The sequence below is a fragment of the Cavia porcellus genome, unplaced genomic scaffold (genome assembly GCF_034190915.1).
Source record: "Cavia porcellus strain 051 isolate PalLab524CR breed Dunkin Hartley unplaced genomic scaffold, mCavPor4.1 scaffold_7, whole genome shotgun sequence".
Taxonomy (NCBI): Eukaryota; Metazoa; Chordata; class Mammalia; order Rodentia; family Caviidae; genus Cavia; species Cavia porcellus.
The window spans coordinates 30035725-30042413 of NW_026947490.1; the positions used below are offsets into that span (position 1 = coordinate 30035725).

The 6689-nt window shown below is 38.0% G+C and overlaps 2 pseudogenes; both read left to right on the forward strand.

Moving 5' to 3' along the window:
* Positions 1 to 1675: 1675 nt before the first annotated feature.
* Positions 1676 to 5436, forward strand: LOC111755538 (zinc finger protein 614-like; annotated as a pseudogene).
* On the forward strand, positions 3694 to 4561 carry Cavporv1r-ps703 (vomeronasal 1 receptor cavPorV1R-ps703 pseudogene; annotated as a pseudogene).
* Positions 5437 to 6689: the final 1253 nt, after the last annotated feature.

Genomic DNA, 6689 nt, shown 5'->3' on the forward strand with positions numbered 1-6689 from the left:
ATCACTATTACCACAAAAGCAAACATATCTCTAAACAAAAAGAAATATGAAAGTAGAATAATCTCTCCAGCTCTGAAAATGAGTTGCTGTGACCCATTTGGCTCTTTAGGTTCTTGGGGTGAAGGACCACAAAAGGATGAAAAAATAAAGAAGAGACAAAGCTGGGGTCAGGTGGAGCCCTCTCTCCTGATAAGAGGAAAGGAACTGCTCAACAAATGTAGCACATTTATTTATACAATCAGAAGGATGATGTCAATTTCAAGCCAGCTATCTAGCAGCTTGTTTGCCTGGCTGACCTGGGCCACTTGCCTTCTTGGAGCTGGAATAGATTATGTGGCTTGTTTTGAGCTCCCTGTGTTTTTAGATCTGGCCTTGCTTTAGCCCCACATATATGATCAATCTCCAGTTTTAATGACTCCCTACAATGAAGTTTTACCATGCACATGAGAAATTATTTTGTCCTTCAAATGTATTATTTTTCCATCTGACAACTGTACCTAAAATTGGTGGGTTTAAATTATCTATATTTGCTCATAAAAAAGGTATCAAGCTATCAGTTCCAGTGCATTCTCTAAGTTGAAGCAAAGAAAGGAACTGTGGATGACAGAAAATAAAATCCATAATAGAATTTTTCCAGGTGAATATCTCAGTTCCTTTTGTGCTGTTATAAAAGAATACCTGTGGCTGGGTAATTTATAAAGAAGAGAGATGTGCTTTTTATTCTTCTGGGGGCTGAAAAGACACAGATCGAAGGCACTGTACCTGCCATGGCATTTATACTGCGTTATCCCACGGCAGAAGGCAGAAGAGCAACAAAGCCTGCATGGCAGACAGTAAGAAACTGAAATGGTAGCATCAGGGCCTTTTGTACCAGCATTCATTCATTCATCAACCCAGTTCTTATGGCCTATTTATCTTTCAATGGTCCAGTTTCTTAATACTATTGCATTGGATATAATTTCACAATCAAAAACAAACTGCTTTTGTGGGAGCATGTTCAAATCAAAGCAGTTAATGAAAATCAGCAAGGGAACTGATTATAGATTTCATCTGCTGTTCATTAAGGGGTAGTAATCTGAGGATCTGCGCATCTGAGGATACCTAAGCAGCTTCTCCAGTTCAGGCTGGCCTTGAGCTCACTTTGTAGCCCAGGATGGTCTCAGACTTGCAACGATCCTCCTACCTCAGGCTCAGCATGTGCCACTTTTTTTTTTAGGTATTTATTTTTAAACATACTGTTGTCTCTCCTTGGACCTATTCCTAGTTTATTTCATGTTGTATTTTTATTACTTTATTTCATACTGGCATCATTCACTTTTTAAAAAGGGCCTGCACCTACCAAATCATCTTCTAAGCATTTTTATTCCATATCTTTCTCAGAGAACAACTTATTCTTTCCTTTTGTAGGAATCAAGAAAGTTGACAGTCATCTTCAAAAATACTCTCAAAAGCAAAAATTTCTCAAGAGCATGTTCCAATGCAACAAACAGACTGCATTTAGAAATATTGTTCATGTGAACAAAACACATTTTCTTATGATACAAAATCATGTGTTTGACTTGTGTAGAAAAGTCTTAAAATCAATATTGAATTTTGTTGACCACAAGAAAACTCATGAACTGAAAAACTATTGAGATTAATAGAGGTAATAAAACTCTCCCTTATGAAGAGCATATGTAAGCTGAAATGAATTTCTCTAAAAATGCAGAATGCAAAAATACTGAGTTCCAAATCTTGAAGCATCAAAAGACTACAAAAATTGAGAAATCCTAAGCATACACTGAAGGTGAAAAAACTTTCATCAGAAAGTGTCAGCTTGTTGACCAAGACTACCAGTCCAGGGAAGAAAACCATGGAAGTGGTCAATATGATACACTGATTAGAAGTATCATGTTCCATAAGCTTCAGAAAGCTGTATATACTCAGTGATTGTAAAAAAGGGCTGCACTCTATAGTATGTCCCAGTGTAAATCAGCAAACTCAAATGGGAGAAAATATACAGTGAGCATGGAAAGGGCTTTTCATGAAGCACTATTTAGTTGCTCATCAGCAAACTCATCTTTATGTATGCAGTGAGTGCAAAAAGCTTCACTGTGAAGAGCAACCTTATTCATGGGCAGACTCATACAGGGGAGTAATCTTATCTTTGTGAATGTGGAAAAAGCTTCATTGTGAAGTGCCATCTTGTACATCAGCAAACCCATACCAGAGAGAAACCATATGTTTGTAATAAATGTGGTTTTCTCACAACTGCTGCATCTATATGTGAAAAGCTTTACTGTCAAGAGCAATCTTCTTGTATATCAGAGATCTCATATAGGGGGAAAATCCTATATATGCAGTGAATGTGGAGAAAGCTTCAGTGTAAAGCACACTGTCATTGTATGCTAGTGAACTCATACAGGAGAGAAATCCCACATGTGCAATGAATGTGGAAAAGCTCTCACCACAAAGCATGCTCTTGTTATACATCAGTGAACTCATGTGGGAGAAAAATCCTGTGAATGTAGTGAATGTGGTAAAGCCTCTAGCCAGACCATATGCCTAATACAACATGAGAGGTGTCATAAATGAAAAACTCCCTTCCTAGGTACTGAGTGTGGAAAATCCTGTTCGCATAAATATGGTCTTGTTATGCATCAGAGAATTCACACAGAGATGTCTTATGAGTGTAGTGAATATGGAAAAGCCTTCACTACCAAGTCTGTACATCAAATAACTCATATAGGAGAGAGATCATATGCATGCAGCAGTTGTGAGAAAGCCTTTTTCCACTTGTCAAACCTTGTTAAATGTAAGAAAAAGCACACAAGAGAAATGGGTAGATTCAGTAAAGTTGAAAATTCCTTTAACAGAGAGTCACGGCTTATTATATAGAACTGAGTTCATGTAGAACAAAAACTCTTCATGCAGACTGGAAATGATTTCTTTGACAACTCTGACTATTAAACAGTGTGATTCTAGCAGATTGGAATGTGATTGTGGTACTACTTGACTGTCAAATGTGTGCCCTCAGGAAAGTAAAGAATTTGCCCAGGAGATACACCTAGTTTCACATTAACATCACTTCCTTCATTGCTGATGTTTTATTAAATATACTGGCAACAGTCTTTATTAATTTGTGGATTGGACTTTGATGGCAATCCTACAAGCATAAAATGATGTTTACACTTGGAGTTAAATTTTTTTGAGATAGGATCTCCTTACATTACAGAGGGTAGGCTCAAACTTCTGGATTCAAGATATCCACTCTGGCTTCTCAGGTAGCCAGTGGAAATACAGGTGCATACCACTGCACATGGTCACAAAAATCTAGAGTGACCCCTCTTGCAGAAGGGAATAAATTTTGCTACAGTTTAAAGGAAAAGGTGATGAACAGCAGAATATGTTCCAGAGATTTGGAAATAGCAATAATGTTCTTCTCACGACTGCAGTTGGAATCCTAAGGAATTTCTCTCTTCTCTACTACTATCTTGACAACAACAGATGCACCCTGAAGTGTTTGGAGCTGGAAATTTACCACCCCTGTGGGAGCCAGTCAGTCAAGTCAGAGAGCAAAGATTGCCCAGGGTGAATGGCAGAAGCAAGTGACTCAGGACCCCAAAATTTAGGCCCTTAGGTTGCCATACTTGCAGATTTCTAGGCAACAGGGTATCATATCAACTTAAGTGGTTAAATGTTATGTAAAGGGGCAGTTCTTTCCTCCCATCAGGAGAGAGAGGTCTCCAACTGGCCCCAGCTTTTATCTCTTCTTTATTTTCTCATCCTCTCACCATCCTTCCCCCAGGAACATCTACATCTATGGAGGTGAAGTCCACACATCTGAATCTCAAGCACTTGATTGTAGCCAACTCCATGATCGTTCTGTTTAAGTCATTTCCTCAGACAACGACAGCTTTTGGCCTGAAACATTTCCTCAAGGATTTTGGCTGTAAAATTCTTTTATGTATTCAGAGGGTGGGCAGAGGTGTGTCAGTTGGTACCATCTGCCTCTTGAGTGTTTTCCAGACCATCATGATTAGCCGCATGAGCTCCTGTTGGATGGATTTTAAAGTAAAAGCCCCAGTACACACTGGTGTCTCCACTGCCTTCTGCTGGTTGTAAATTCATTTTTCCCAAGTATGTGTTTGCCAAACAGAATAGCCAAAACATGACAAAGAAAAGAAATTTGAGATACTATTCTATTGTAGGTGGTGACAAAGTCATGGAATCATTGTATGTAGTATTATTTATATTCCCTGAAGTTTTATTTTCTGTGCTCATAATCGAAGGTAGCAGTTCTATGATTTTCATTCTCTGAGGGATAAACAATGAGTTCAGTATAGTCACAGCAATGTTCCTCCTAGGTCCTCCCCTGAGCCCAGAGCCACTCAAAACATCTTAGTTCTAGTATGTAACTGAATTTTTATACCCTCTCTTGCATATTAAATATTTGTGTTGCTTTCTTATATAATCCCAGTTGGTGCTTGGTGAATATCACTGTCCTTTCTATGTTTGCCCAGTGACAGCCCCTTTATTATGAGCCCAGGACCCCTCTGTACCCAGGTTCTGCTTTGTTTGAGTAAGGAATACAAAAATCCCATAATGTTATCATGAGTATATAAATTTTATATTTTCCAAAATGTGGAGTTATTTAATTGCTTGTCACCCTGAAAACATCAGCACTGAGACTTATAGAAGAGCCATTTGTGAGTTAAAACAATGTATGCTGGTATTTTTCTAACCAGTTTGAAAGTGGGCTCTACATGGGCACACTAAGGGTGAATAAAGAAAGATTTTCTTAGTCAGATATGTAGCATCTTGTTAATAGTAATCTTAATACACTTTAATTGAGACAAATTAAATAAATTGAATCCCATGCCTTCAAAGTCTGTTTTAATCAGAGTGACTGACAAAGTAGGGTATGTGGGGAAAGTTTACCAGAAGTAAATAGAATGAAGAAATGAATGGTGAGTATTGTTCAAAGAGTTCTCTGTCGGTTTCTCAAACACATTTATGTCAAATGGAAAGACTGTTCTTGACCATCTTTTTTGTGTATTTGAAATTAACAATAAAAGCTTTGGAAAATAGAGATAGTGTCAACTTCTGAAACAATGGAGAGAATTGGTTACTGAGTGGGGAATATAGATACCTCCCTCTTGGTTGAAGGGTATGGCAGCTTTGTTAGCAATTCTCTTTAAAATATTGATTTTGTTATGCTCAGAGATCCTCAGATAGGATGCAATCTCAGTGCACATACAGCATTCACTTTGGCCACAACACACCGTCCAGATTGGAACAGTTGTAGGAAAGGGAATCTGGTACAATCACAGTGTTCATTCTATCTGCTTTGCCATGAATTAAAAAGTCCTATTTTCTAATCTAGGCACTCTACATCTTTTGCCATGATCTATAGCAGGGCATCTGAATAACCTGACTTTCACAGATCCTGAAGATAACCTAAACTATATCTCAAAAGAAAACATGTAGATAGGTCCTTGTCTAACATATTAAAGAGATGAATTTAGAACTCTCCTAATCAGAATAAAGTTAAGTATTAAAACAAGGTTGTATTCTTAGGAGAACAAGTGGGTCTCCATGACAGTGGAGAAGAATGTAAGTTTCTAGGCAGGAGGGGACATGGGAAATATCAGAGCATGGCCAGCAGGTCAACACTGTAGAGGCAGAGGGGGTCAGATGAGAGCCCCATGGGCTCAGCATCTTAGAGAAACTTTGCAAAGAAAACTGTTAGGATATTAATTTGTTTGTCCCACACTGTCCTATTACCTGTCTCTTTCTGCCTCTTTTACAATGTCTTGTCTTATACAGTTAACAAATGTCACAGAGGGTTTACTGTGGACATGGATTCTTTTGGAAATATTTAAGGTAGTTTCAGTTTTATATCTTTGTTTATTTTAGCCAAAGCCTAATTTTATGCACAGTACTCAATTTTATGAATGAGTACAATGGAGATCTGAAATAATAAAGTTCTACTGGCCTGTGAAAGTGATAGGGGTAAGAGAAAGTTTTTCATGGTTAAAAACTAGACCCTACTACTAGTTATACTATGTGTGGAATAAATAGGCCTACCAAAGAATATCTTTCATGCAAAGAGTAGATGGAGATGAAATAAAGCAAGGTCCCAAAGGAGCAGAATGTTGGGGTTCATCCTATAGCATTGGAACCTGCCACACTGAGTAGTGCATGTGTGTTCATGCATGTGTGCGTGCGTGCATGTAATATGGTAACCCTTCCTCATCCATGGTCCCGTTTTAAGAACCCTAGCTGACGCCTGTAACTGTCCAGTACCAATCCCTAGATATACTATTTTATCTAAAAAATATGTACATACCTAAGATAGAGTTTAACTTATAAGTTAGGCACAAGAATATTACCAGAATTAATAGTAAAACACAACAATGTTAATGATATACCATAATAAAAGTGATAAAGGACTAGGAGTCAAATTTCCCATGGAGTCTACTGTTGACTACAGGTAACTAGGATAATGAAATTGTGGTTTGTGAGTATTCAGGCTACTGTACAATTTGGATTTTTGTTGGTTTGTTCTCTGTAGTTCTGAGGCCTAACTTGAAGCTGGTAATTTTCTCTTTTGAAGTGCCAATTAAATCCACACCGCCAGCCTTAAGAGCTTTGGGACACTGTATCCTGCTCTAATCCTGCTTCTAACTCCTCAGCTGTCTGGTAGC